This window comes from Adiantum capillus-veneris, chromosome 5, assembly GCF_014529385.1.
Source record: "Adiantum capillus-veneris isolate H3 chromosome 5, ASM1452938v2, whole genome shotgun sequence".
Lineage (NCBI taxonomy): Eukaryota > Viridiplantae > Streptophyta > Polypodiopsida > Polypodiales > Pteridaceae > Adiantum > Adiantum capillus-veneris.
The window spans coordinates 144,629,041-144,643,976 of NC_140935.1; positions in this window are offsets into that span (position 1 = coordinate 144,629,041).

Genomic DNA, 14,936 nt, shown 5'->3' on the forward strand with positions numbered 1-14,936 from the left:
TTGGAAAGCTTTGTTTGCATCATGAAGTACTTGAGACTTTGATGGTCTGTTCGTAAAATGAATGGAGTCCCCAATAGATAGTGCCTCCATGTGTCTAGGGCATGTAGAACAGCTAACAGCTCTTTCTCATAAATGCCTAAGACCCGTTCAACCGTATTGAGCCTTCGGCTCTCATATGCTATGGCATACCCTTCTTGAAGAAATACTGCTCCAAGGAAATCACCACAAGCATCACATTCAAACCTTAAATGTCTTTGAGAGATCCAGAAGCATAAGGACTGGTTGGGAGGTAAGCTTCTCTTTGAGCTTGTCAAAATCACTTTTCTCCTTAGCAGCCCATGAATACTTAACGTTTTTCTTTGTTAAATCATGTAATGGTCTTGCTATTTGAGAGAATATTGCTATGAAGCTTCTATAGTATGCACACATACCAGTAAAGCTTCTTAGCTCATGTAGATTCCTTGGATTAGGCCATGTTTTTATTACCTCCAACTTTGATGGATCCATACGGATACCATCTTTAGAGATAATATGACCTAAGTATTGAATCTCTTGAAGGAAAACTTCGCTTTTCTTTTGATTGAGAAAAAACTTATTCTCCTTTAATGCTTGAAAAATCACTTGGAGATGTTGTTGTGTTCCTCCAAGGAATTCAAGTAGATGATGATATCATCAAAGAACGCTCCAGTGAATTTGCGGTAGGGTCTAAAAAAATTCTCCATTAATTGATTGAATGTAGCTGGTTCATTAGTCAAGCCAAAAGGCATGACGAGATATTCATAAAGGCCAAACGTTGTACGAAACGCGGTCTTTACGATATCTTCATTCAGTATCCTTATTTGATGGTAGCCACTTTTAAGGTCAATCATACTAAAGTAGGTAGAGCCTTGTAGCTTATCAAACAGATCTTCTACCCGAGGTACGGGAAATCTATTTTTGATAGTGATATGGTTTAGTGCGTGATAGTCCACACACATGCGGTATGTACCATCTTTCTTTTGCACTAAAAGGACCGGAGAACAAAAGGGAGAGGATCTAGGCCTCACCATACCTTTGTCTACCAATTCTTATACTTGCCTCATGATCTCCTCTTGTTGGGCTTGGGAAACTTGATAAGGAGGTTTGTTAGGTGGTGAGCTTCCTGATAGGAGCTCAATTCAATGGTCATCATACCCTCATTTTGGAGGTAATTCCATAGGGATATCATTGATGAAAACATCTTGCAATCCTTTTAGAAAGTTAGACAAGTCTAACTCTTCTTGATTCCTACCATTCACCTTTGATGAAACATGAGGACCTTTTAGGGGCTCTTTGAAAAAAATCATGTACGCAGAAACTGAGCCCTTCATTGATTTATCAAGGGAAAGAGGATTTACAAGTGGTATAATACGACCAGACTCATTAGCATCTACATACATATTCTTTATCCTATAGGTGAAGTAGATTCTCCTTTTAGGAAACTTCATGTTGGCAGCCATGCGGTTGAATCATGGTGCCCCTAGGATAGCATCCTCATGTTGGAGAGGAGAGATAAAGAAGTCTTCTTTGTCGATATAGCTTTGGACATGAAGCCTTAACTTCCCAATCAAGGGAGTAATGGAGGCTTGTTGTCCCTTGAAGTGGCATTGGTAGCTACAACATCTCCTATCTCAAAAGCTTGAATGCCCAACCGGGTGGTCAACTCCATTGATATGAAGTTGTGAGTAGAACCAGGGTGTGAACCAGGGTCAAACAAGATGAATGCATCATGCCCTTACCTTTTCCCAAGCATAGGAGAGAGGTGATCCTTTGCAATGAGCATCCTCTTTTGGAGCTTTGATAGTGGAAGCTCTAGGAGTCTCATTGCGAGCATTTCGTTTGGGGCAAGAACGATAACCATGTCCTTGCTCCCCACACTTAAAACATTTGTGATCCTTGCGAAAAGTTCAAGCTCTTCGGGAGAGAGTTTGTTTTTACCTTTGTAAAGTCCTTTCTCCTTGGACCGATTGTTGTTGTTGTTGTTGTTGGAATGGCCTTGGGAAAAATTTTGTCCATTAATTTTTTCCCTTTGCATCACTTTTGTCTTTATTTCCATGGGCTTGACATTCCGTCTAGCCCCTTGTTGGAAATTGATGTGTGAAGCAACCATGGTATGGTGGATTACTTCACTAATAGAACCAGGCCATTGAGAGTTGACATACTCGGCCATCTCTTCAGGTAATCCCGCAAAAAATTCTTGCTTTTCTTCAGCAAAGTCTATCTTTTGAAACACAGTAGCCTTGAGATATAAATCCCAAAACTTGTCCACATATTTGTGGATATACTCATGAGAGAGAAGCCTCAAACTCTGCCATTCAGTGAGCACTTTGTCCTTTGCATCGCTTACAAGGAATTGCTTCATGATGGAAACTCGTAGAGTTTTCCATGGCTTTGGGGCTTCGCCATTGCCATGAAGGCTAGCCCACCATTAACAAGCCAATTTTTGGAAGTGCATAGCTAGATGGTGTACCTTGGAGGACTCTGTGAAGCCCTCGTCTCCAAAGGCCACATCAAATTGTTGGATGAAGGCCAATACTTTGTCGGTAGCACCAAAGGTTCCATCATAGGTGAGAAAAGAGATACTCTTTCCTCCCTCTTTGAACTTCTTTAGCTTTTGTGACCTTCGCTATGCAGGGTAAGATTTGCGATGTCCTCCCCTCTTGTATTCTCTAGGAGAATAGCCATAGCTTTCATCGGTAGAGGAGGGAGGTGAAGAAGCAAGATAAGATGGTGACCTATTTCTTGCCCTTTTCTTCCTTTTTTCCTCTCTTCCCTTTTTGATTGACGAGGAGAAGGACTATGGGTTAACCATTTCCTCTTGGGAGGAGTTGGCGATCGTTTAGCCCGCCTTCTTGGTGGAGCCACATCTTCGGAGGAATTTAGGATTCATTACTTTCTTGATCTTTGGATTCCTCCTCTTATATGGGAGAGAGTATTCTTTTGGGGGTCTCATCAAGAGTCCTCCTAAGCTCTCTCTTCTCGTGGAGAAGAAAGGAAATCCCATAAGCATAAAGTTTTTGAGTAACTTTGCTTGCAAAGCGGGGTTTCCCATAGCTTGTTGCAACCTAGTGACAAGATAATTAACAAGCATGGGGGCATTATCATTAGCACCTTCAACTGAAAAATCAAAGTTATCAATGTTCATTCTACTCTCATGGTCATTGTCAGCCATGTTAATTAAACGTATGTGTTTACTTAGTGTATGCTTTGGAAATTCAAAACCTTAGTTGCTATTCCTCTTAGCATTTGACAAAAGGCACTTAACTATCTACACCCATGGCTCAAATTAGTTATTTATAGAGAGTAGTTGAGTGAGCCTAACATAGCGAAGGTGCCGAGGGATAGCTCCTTTCGGACTTCTTATGGCTCGATAATGTTAAATCCATAGGCAAGTCTAAAAAGACTCCATTATTAAGACCAAAGCTCACAAGGTGTGCACCATATCCCACATAGTGTGATAAAAAAAACCGATAATAGATCCCAATCCCACTTACCCTAAAATAATTAACAAAATCAACCATTGATAGGCTACTTAAGGACCTCTTTTCTTAAGCAAGAAAAGAGAAACCAAATTCTCTAATACCAATGTAATGGAAATGGCCTATGAACTTTGAGAGTAGAGGAATTAGGAAATTAGATGAAGCACTTTTGTGAGATTACTTTGTGAGCATAGCGGGTGAACTTAATGATGGTAGCAAAATAAACATGGTACTTAGTTAACTTGGCATGAACAATACTTTTTCAAGAGAGAGAGTTTAGAGAGCATGACAACAGTTGAGGACCGGATTTATACAAAGCCGGTTCCCACTCCAATAGGCATTCCTATTATAGTTTCTCTTATCAAGAGAGACCTGGTACAATACATTCTTTGTGTTCTTTGTGACCTAGGTGATGCAATGAAGATGTAAAGCTTCATGCATCACAAGCATAACATAAACTTTGTAGAAAGCATTAACTATCTCAGTCCCAAGGCCTCAAACACCTTTGAAGGTGGAGAGAGCTACTAGGGAATGAGGGTAGGGAATAGGAAGAAGAAACATTCCATAGGAGAAAGAAGTAGTTCCTCACTTATCATCACTCTTCTTGCTAGCATACATAATAGCATAGTATTGAAGATGGAGAAGATGGCAAGCTTAAGCATTAAAGCATGGCTCTTGGTTGGATTTGCATTCGATAGCCAAGAGTGTTGGTGTTGGAGCTCACTTATCATCACTCTTCTTGCTAGCATACATAATGGCATAGTATTGAAGATGGAGAAGATGGCAAGCTTAAGCATTGAAGCATGGCTCTTGATTGGATTTGCATTCCATAGCCAAGAGTGTTGGTGTAGGCGCTCACTTCTTGCAAGCTAGGAGAAGGAGGTGGAGTTCCTCAACTTTCACCAAGTGAGCATCCCTCCACAAAATGAGTGTGTGTGTAGTGTATACCCCCCCCAACACACCCCTTGCTTGCTTGGGGCAAGTTCTAGCCTTTTCACATGCTTCAAGCTCATTGGACCCCTCTCCCCCTAGCCAATCACATGCAGCATGCATTCAAGTACATGGGTAGTCTTTGGACAAGTGTCCTCCTTATCCCTTATAGAGAGAGAGCTTGAAAATATCTAGATATTTTTTGGATGGAGCTAGATCTTTAGCCCAACCAATAGCATTCAAGCACACCATGTGGCTAAGCATATGGAGAGTCAAACATGTGTCCCATGTGCCCCTTGAGAAAAGGGGTGCCCTTTGGGTGAGTGGGAGGTTAAGTCAAAGATTCCCGTACCTTTGGGACTTCCCCCCTCCTTTGTAGGTCTCTTTTTGACTGAAGCACCTTACCCTCCATGCATGGGAAGCTTCTCAAACACCTTCCTCATGAAGTATGACAAGCACCTCAAGTACCTTAGTCATCCAGAATGAAGCACCTTAGTCATCAAGCGCAACAAGCACCTCAAGCACCTTAGTCATCAAGCGCAACAAGCACTTCAAGCACCTTAGTTATCAAGCACGACAAGCACATGAAGTTTAGGTCGGGTTCCCACCTCAAGCTCAGCCGTAGCTTGCCTAAGGTCAAAGGAAGTTTAACACTAATTGTTGGAGGTCTTTAATGAAGCTAACCCTAAGGTCTTCTAAGCTCCATTAATTAGCCTTGCTCTTTGACAGATCATCACTCATTTGGACCCCTTTACCATTGGCCCCATGTTGAGATAGATCCGTTAGCACATGTCTATATTCTAACCCTTGTTCTTGTTTATTATCCCACATTCAATGATCAATTTAATATGAGAAAACCATTTGGGTTGGTTAGATATAAGACTTTATGACAGAATTTGCTATAATCAACACGGAGGACTATGCATTCAGCTTATATGCTTGTTTTTGTAGTAGCCCCTGGCTGCAATCTTGTTGTGGATTCTCTCACACTGATCAAGTGCTTGTGCATTGCCTTAGGCATTCAAGGTGCATGCTCAGATGATTGCATCTAAGGAGAGACTATGCAATTTCCTGTGTATAAATTACTTGACAGCCCTATTCTAGTGGGGTTCTGTAAGGTTTTAATCTTATAATCTTGGGTGGTGTGCATGCCAATGGAAAGATCCCAAGCTGAACATCCCACTGCAGGAAAATTTTTGTGTAACATCAGAAGAGTTTAATGTTGTCTATGGCCTCTCCATGGATGGTGTCGACCCCAAATTAGTGAAGTGGAAGCAGATTATAGATGTGGAGTGGTTCAGTGTATTCAAAGAGGCAAAGTATCGCAAAAAGAATTGCTTCAAACGCAGTAGCATTCGTAGCGACATGTACAACCAAGTACTTCAGTTGCACTATAGGGTGTACCAGAAGGCCCCCACCAATATGGAAATTAATTCAGCTTTTGCAAAGGGTTTTTGTAAAACATCCAATCCAGTGGCAATTGCATGTGGCTCAATCATGTAGTTCAATTGGGCTGAGTTTGTTGTCCAGCATTTGCAGGACCTTCGAGAAAAAGGATATTATGATGCCCATGTTGAAAAGTGGAGGGTGCGTAATACCCTACCCCTCAAGTCAAAAAACAAAGGAGGGCTCCACGGAAACAAAGGACGATTGCACTGGCCAAGTAGCTCCGTACGTTGTTTCTACTACCAGGGCAACACACATCTTTACTAATAGCTCTCACAAAGTGACAACAAGCTTGTCATATTTTGGGCTCTTTGATTCGCAGCACATAATGAGTGCAAGTGACCATCTCAAAAATCTTTTGCAAGATGCTAAACAGCATCTTAAGAATGTAGGTCAAGAGCTTGAAGCTACGAGGGTTTTGAAAGCAAGCCATGATATGGTCAGCCCTGTAGCACTTGCTATGAGACAAAAGCTTCATGATGCTGAGAATGAATTGCGGTGTTTAGGACTCACTGACACTGTGGATGCAAGGAGATAAATAGGGGTCAAGGTAAATATCGAGACACTGAAAGAGACACAGGATGGTTTGGGGTTTCCTCACAGTGAGGACACCCCCACTGCTGTTAATTTTGACATAACATGTCTTCGTGTAAGTGCCGATGGTTTTTGTGATTGAACCTTATGTTTTGAATATCTACACAACTATCCTATGTACTTACCTTGCTTCTATTTTTTACTGGTTTGTAGATTGGAGGTGTAGGGAGCGAAAGTGCATGCCTACGATAGTCAATTGCAGTTGCTCATTTAAATAAGTAGGATGAACATAGGCTCCTTCATCCCCACTGCCCTATACAAGATAGCTATGGACACTTTTAAAAAGTGTATAGGAGTGGTGGGACAAGAAGCAACAAGTGTACTGGTTGTGGTCTACTACTAGAAGTACACAAAATCAATGCAATGGTCAAAATGCCATGTGAGCATACCTATCACCTAATCTTCTTTGTTGTTGCATGCTCCCTGGGGATCGAATGTAGAGCTTCCACCTGCCAGCAGAGGATACCAGCTGAATGGTGTGGCAAGGTCACAAGGTAAGGACCTCCAATCACATAGAATTCTGGTAAGATAATGTTAAAGAACAGTTATCCAACCTTGATTCCTACACTAGCCCTGTGTATGCTAGTTAGCATAGAAGGTATGCTAGTTAGCTTAGTGGATATGGTGACTAGCATATTGTGTATGGTAGTTGGCAAACCTAGTTATGCTAGTTAGCATACTATGAGATATAGCTAGCATACATTGTCATGATGGCAAGCATACTGTGTATGCTAGTTAGTACAGCTAGTTATCCTAGCTAACATATTGTGAATACTAGTTGGCAATTTTGTATGCTAGTTAGCACACTGTGTATGCTAACAAACATACCTTCTATACTAGTTAACAAACTATGCATGCTAACTAGCATAGAGATTTTCCCAATTAGAACCAAAGTATGCTAATCAACATATTAAATATGCTAATCAGTACATAGTGTGCTAACTAGAAAACAAGGTATGCTAATTAACATACTTTTTAAGCTAGTTAGAACATTGTCTATGATGGCTAGCAGCAAGTATGCTAACTAGAAGATGTTAGCATACCTTTTCTTGTAGCTAGCACACTTGCATGTTAGCCATCACAGTGTGCTAACTAACATACACGGTATGCTAATTAGCATATTTAATATGCTAGTTAGCATACTTTTTATGCTATTTAGAACATAGTGTATGATGGCTAGCATGCAAGTATGCTAATTACACAAAAGGTATGCTAACTAGGATATATGATATGCTAATTATCATACTTTTTATGCTAATTAGAACATTGTGTATGATGGCTAGCATGCAAGTATGGTAACTAGAAAACAAGATATGATAATTAGCATACTCAGTATGCTAACTAGCATACCTTGTATGCTAGCTAGCATTTGGTGCATGCTAACAAGCATTCAAAGTTTAGTTAGCATACGTTCTTTGCTAGCTATCTTAATGTGTATTCTTGTTAGTATACCTCTATGCTAGTTAGCATACATTTTTAGCTAGCTAGCATAAAATGTGTATGCTAGTTAGCATACCTCTTTGCTAGTTATTGTAATGTGTATTTTAGTTAGCATGCACAGTATGTTAACCAACAAAGATGGTATGCTAATTAGCAAAGACGTTATGTTAATTAGCATAACTTATCTTCTAGTTAGCATACCATCGATGCTAGCATGCATGGTATGCTAATTAGCATACCATGTATGCTAATTAGCATACCATGTATGCTAATTAACATAGTATGTATGCTAATTAGCACACCATCAGTAATAAGCATACCATTAACATACCCATAATTTTGCTAATCAATATATTATGTATGCTAATTAGCATACATTCTGCTAGTTAGCATACACACTATATTCACAACTCCTTGTTAGCATATTTTGTATGCTAGTTAGCATATTGATCATGGTGGTTAGCACAATTTGTATACTAGTTAGAATAGTTAGCATAGACAATATGAATGTCTACAAGATATAGATGCCTACCATACATGGAATGCTACTTGTCACACTATGCATATAAGCATTCATAATGGTACTGATGAATATTAACGGGTGAATGGAATACACAGGTATCAATGATGCAGGATGCAAACGTGACAAGACACATGTCAATCAAAGGATTAGAAGAGAAGCTGTGTAATGATGAATCTGATGAGCTAGATAGACAACATGAAGGGGGAGATGTAATGCCACAGCATGCGGCAACGAACGAGGCTGCTGGAGATGGTAAAGAAACATATGATGATGATGAAGATTTTATCATGATTACTCATCCCAAACCCAAGTCCCCTACAAATGAGCAAACAAGCGTCTCAGAGGAAACAGTTGGAGTGTGCAAGAGGAAGGTAGAAGTGCTCAAGAGGAAGGTTTCAGGACTAACAGTGGGCTAACTGCGCAAGACGTTGGTGATGATAGCCCCCTACAGGCTTTTGTAAACAAAGTGAAAATAAAGAGAAAAGGTGGCCCAAAAAAAATTCTGGAAGATCCTAGGGACGAGATATGTGCTTCCTCTCTGGGCACCCTAGATAACATAAATGAATGCACTACAGGTGAAAAGAATGCCATTTGCTCACGTGCTTGAAAGAAATTATGTTGAATGTGTTCCTTGTTGTGTCCAAGTTATGTAGTGCTAGCAAGCTCCACACCCTGTGGCATGTATCTCTTTGGATATTTATAATGGAGAAACTCTTTTCAATATTATTTTACTGTGCAATAGCTCAGTAGTTTTTGCTTGTCCTTTATGATGTCTTTATTCGATACTATTTCTATCAAGAGAAACTACAATTAGTTGCCCTACATGATTTGAATTATGCCATTGCATGAAAAACCATACAAAAGTGGCCTATTGCCAAGGCAAGACAGCTACAAAAAGAAAAAGCCATGATTGAGAAGCACCTGCCTAGATATATTAAACGCTTAACCAAAATTACTGAGTACTTCAGTTATGTTCATCCCTCACGAGAATTTATTTTTGCTGAGTGGTATGCATTGTCATACCCAATATGCATCCACCAAACATTCCCCCTTCCTATTCATTGGACGTCCTCGTGCAAGCCGTCTCTAAGTGTATGTTAATGTCTTCTCTCGAGCATTGTAGTGAGGTTCTTGAACTTCTAAGCCCTTGCTTCTGTCTCTACTCTGGTGGCCAGCTCTCGAAAGGGATTGTTGCTAAGGGTACTTTGATAGGAAATGTGTCGGGCGGGCAGTTTTGTCATGGGATTAAATATGGAAGAGTCCGCTTCAAAGAAGCCGGTCATGAACGCCTCTTCAAAGGTTTGCATGTAATGAGAGGGTAGCAACATGACTCTTGCATATAATCCCATGATGACATTCCTGGTTGGGATTTTAGTCTCCATATTCCAGCAAATGCCTCGTGTGCTTTTGACAAAGATTTGTCAGGAATGCTCTACTGCTTCTATATCATTGAAAATTGTAATGCAGGTGATGAGCATCTAGTCAATCTGTACAAGCATTTGATAGGCGAGATCCGGGATCTCCTTCATCATGTTGATTACCCCTTTTAGAGTTTGAACCATGTATTGTTCGGATGGTGGGTTGTTATTGAGAGGTTTTGTGATTACCGGGTACTTTGGTACTGCCAGTCTTTTGCTTTGCCAAATGTAAAAGTTGTCCCACGATTGCCTTCTATTGATGGGACAGTAAGTGGGGTCGATCTTGAGATGCTGGGGAGTGTTCCTGTAATATAGGTTTTATCTGTTGGCCTCTGATCAAACCATTCCTTTCACCAAAGGGGTTGATTATCAATGATTGTCTGATATTTGAAGTGCTATGATAGGAACATCCCTGTAGTTCCGTTTGCTATTTGGTTCAAGTTCAGGGAGCATTTTTTGTTGCCATAATTTAACCTCTTACTGCATCAGCAGGGCGATCATCTCCTACCCGAGATTCTTTACTACCTCATCTGGACTAATCATGAGGAGGGTAGCCAATTCCAGCACCTTCAGATCATATTTCATATAAGCTTTGTGCGGGGGGTGAGATCCAACGCTAAATTTTTCCCTTGCCAACTCCGCAGTGGATGTCGTGGATGGATTTGCAGATTCCTGTGTTCCTTTTCCCATGATGGTAGTGAGCACCTCTTTTTGATGAGCTTCAAATGTGGACTATTCAAATCCTCCTTCTTGCTCAAATTACCCTGGGGCCTACTGATACTTTGATTTGATCTCAGTGTTGTTAAGTCTCCTCTTGCCTCAGCCAACTTCTTTTTTAACGCTTCGATTTCCTCGTCCTTGGCTTGTTGTAAGGCCCTATGTCCTGCTGTCATGATCTGTCTATCATATTTTTCTTGAGTCAAGGCTTCTTTCAACTCTTTAATTTATTGACTCAAGGAGGTAGATCTTGCAGTCTTCATTGAGGAGGGGGGAGTCTCTTGTATGGCGCGGAGTTGAGTCAGAGATCTGCTAACCACTACATACGATCCTTGCAGCTTCTCATTTTGTTCTCTTTCTTTGGTTAGCTCATCCTCAAGACGTTGCTGCTTGACCTACAATGCGGAGTTTGCCTTGTTAAATTGTTGCACCTCCTTGTAATAGTAGGCTGCATTCTCTTGTTCTCTTTGCAACTTCGATTGTGCTTGGAGTTATGCCTTCTCTAATGCCTCTATTTTTGCTTTAGCTGCAAGGAATCTACTACCGTCTTAGATGCTTCTTTCTTGGTATCTTCTAACTCTAGCTCTTGTAGATTGTAAAGAGCCCTTTGACATTGAAACTGTAGCTTGATCTGCTCCAAGTGACCATCAATGTCAAAGGATTTAACTATCTCTTCTCCTTCCTCCATATCCACTTGTGATCGTAGCAATCTTGGCCTATGCTGGCCTTTTTGGCCTTGATCCGATTGTTTAGACTCCTCAGTTTTCTTTTCTCTTTGTTTAGAATATTCTAGAACAACAGAGGTTGTGGCGGCTTTGTTTGTGTGGCCTCCGTTTCTTGATTTGTTTTGTGTTCCGTCTGCTTTTCCTCCGCTCCTTGTTCTGGAAAGCCCTCAATTTTTTCCTTCCCTTTTTCCGAAGTCTCTAGAGGTGCCTCAGTGTCCTTGGGAGAACTAAAGTGTTGACCTTGTTGTTCCTCCCCTTTCGAGTGACTTTCCTCTTCTTTGCTTTGATTAGATTCGCCAGATGATTTGAGACCATCAACGTGTGGCTTCTTTGATTCTTCTTTTTGCCTTTGCTCCATCTTTTGCTTGAGGTCATTATGATGCCGCTGTCGCATGGCACTGACAATCTCCCATTTTTCTTAAGCTTCCTGTCTCTTTTGTTGCTTGATCCTTTCTAAAGCCGTTGTTTACCTGCGTAGCAGTGGAATATTTTTGGCTTCTTCCTCCTCTTTCTCATCATCCGCTTCTATTCCTTGGGTTTTTTTTTATCTTTCTTTTGTTGGTGGAGCCTTTCCCTCAATTGTTGAGCTTCTTTCATTGTCCTCCTAGCATGAGTAATGGGAATAGCCTCTGTCACGTGCATAGCATTTTTCCTCAATCGGGTATATCCAAGTGTGTATGGGCTGTCCTGCTCCTCCTCTGAAGACTGGTACTCCAAAGGAGTGTCTCTTGGTTGGGACCCCTCTTCCTCGCTACTTCAAGCATCTGACTTGGTCTTCTGGCTATCAGAATCCTTTAAAGATGCACTTTGCCTCCTCTGTTTGACTTCTGGTTTTCGCCTTGTGGAAGGTCCTACCACTGGTCTTACTGCTCTTTTGGATCTGTGGATAAGATCTATCTATGCTTTGGCTGGCAGTAGATCATCGATCATTCCCAGTGCTTGATAGGTAGTACACGTCAGCATTGGTCCACCGTTCATGTAGGCTTTGCTTCTTTGGCTCCCCATTAGGTTTGCTTCGACAATATTGTCAAGGAGATAATTGCCAAAGTCTCAACTGACCACTCTTCCTTCTAACAAGCCTATTGCCATCACCACTGCCATGTGCAACAAAGGTTATGTATATTAGGGCGGCTTATGCACTTTGAAGTGTTGCGATATAAGGCGCAATGGCAATTCAGTTTTTGAGTATATCAGATCTTGATACATCGGCTTGTGGCCTCGTTTCTTCAGGAAGGCTTTATCATTTTCTATTGTCTTTGTCTTTTGCAAGAGATTGTGCGTCCCTTGCGGTAGGTGGAGGGCTTCATTTATAATTTATATAGTGATCTTTATCGTGACAACTATCAGAGTTTCTTCCCCATTGTATTGAATTGAACTTATGAGCTTGTGAGCTCGTTTGAAGTCAGTTCCCCAAGGAGGCAGTCGTAAGAAGTTGTCTAGCTGTAGACACCTACCCCCTGCTTGCACTTCTGGCTTTTGGTGCAAAGTCCACATTTCCCATGGAAAGATTGCGGCCTTTACTATTTCTCCGTCTGCTGCTTGAAACCGTCCGATGAAGATGTTCACCTGAATTGCTTCAAGTACCTGTTCGGTGATGTGAGCTTTCTCATTTGATGAGATATCGGTTATCTCATAGGGTGCCGCATTCCACTCCCTTTGTGCTTTCCTTCGAGGCATCCTGTGGTCAATTTTAGCATTGAAAATAAGTTTTAGCCGTTGATCGGAACTGTTGAAAAGTGTAAAGTTGACCATAAAATGAAAAATGATGTGAGGTCCCCACCCCGCCATATCAAACAGCGGATCTAATGGTGAACCTGGTGGCCACTAGATCTATAGCAGAAGCAAACAAAGTGGTTTAGGGTTCAGCTAGCAGACGATCTCTCATCACAAAGTAAGTCGAGCTCGAGCCTACTAGCAATGAGATCTAGCTCCACCTCATAGGGGAAGCGTACTTAAACCATCTAGCGATCCTAAGACCCACCTTCCAAGAGGAGAGAAACCCCGGATTCCTTTTTCCCCATGTTTCAGAGGCACGTACTCTCGATATTTCACCGCTCTAGGGGCAATGAGTATTACTAATATCGAATTAAACACTATGGGGATAGAGAGTTCCCGATCAATCGGGGCCACCAATCTCGTAGGCATTGGCAGCCTGAGCCAAGCCCCCACTTTCCACCCCCACACTCACACTTCCTTGTGTGACCTAACTACTACCACAAAGGTTCTTCAACATAAACATTCCTTGTTTTAATTCCGAAGCACATTGTTCGTTAAGACAGCCCTTCAACCAATATTGCAAACAGCACCAAGACAGTATTCTAGTAAAAATTCTACTCAAAGTTATTCATTAAAATTCCAATGTTCTAGAGGTACAACATCCCCCCTCCAGCGAGAGTTCACTCCTCTCGTTGTCGCCTAGCTGCCCATACAACTAGGTATGTCCACCGCATAGAAAGCACGTCATGGACACTCCCACCGCATAGAAAGCAAGACATGGGTTCCCACCGCATAGAAAGCAAGACGTGGGTTTCCACCGCATAAAAAGCAAGTTGCGGATTCAAGAGCCGTTAACGAGGAACTCTGCCCCCTATGATCAGTAGGGGGGTCAGGACTGATTCAACATTGGAAATAAAATGAACATGTCGAGCTAAATTTTCCCTAGCAGAAATTCTTTCCTATTGTAAACAGCATACCCATCAATCATTTCTTTCCTACTTTAGACTTTAATGTACAAATGAGTTCAGTGCCGAGGTTTCCGTCGGATTTCTCCAACATGTTTTGGGGATATGTTCATTCCTAACTAAATGTGTGCGATGTTAATTCAAACAACTTGAATAAAATTATGACCTACCTCTTCCATTTCTTCGTCAATGGCCCGTGAGATGGCCGGTATTTGTTCGTCCATGGGAGCTTTTCCCTTTCCATTGACATTGCTTGTTCCCGCCTCGCGGTCGTGGGCTCCACCAAAGCGAGTCCTCTTAACCGGGGCCATTGCAAACTCACTACTTTAAATAATTAGCTTGGAGAAAAGAGCTAATGTCCCCAAGCTTCATAACAAGCCAAATAATAGATTAGCAACATCAAACAATGTCTGCTACATGAGAGGTTTAGATTTTTCCATATAGGAATCATTATGGAAAATGCATATTCCTATGGGAACCGGCTCTAAGGATAATTACTCGACTTAGATGATTAAGAATAATAAGGTCTCATTAATAGAATTACCAAAAAGATGAATCAAGCATAATTAATCTCTTCCTAGCAATTAGAGGATGCAGGTTCACCTCATGCATAGGTGTGAGAAAAGTTTAACTCTTAGAGACTTAATGACGGCTTTAATTTTATCTTAATTACATCTTAATGGATAAGAGAGTGGATCTAATTTAGCTACATTGTTAATAAAAAAGTGATTTTCATCAATCTACACAGTTACCAGCTTATTGATTAATCACTATGCTACCTAGAGAGAGAAAATTTTATTAATCATGCACTAATCACTAATTAAGTAGGATGAATGGTTGATAATTTAGTTATGCACGAGAGGCCAAGAGGAGGAAAAGAATGAGGGAGATGGAAAAGAAAGAGGCAGCTGAGAAGGAAGCACAAAGAGTGCAAGAAGAACAAAGAAGACAGAGGGAGCAAGAGA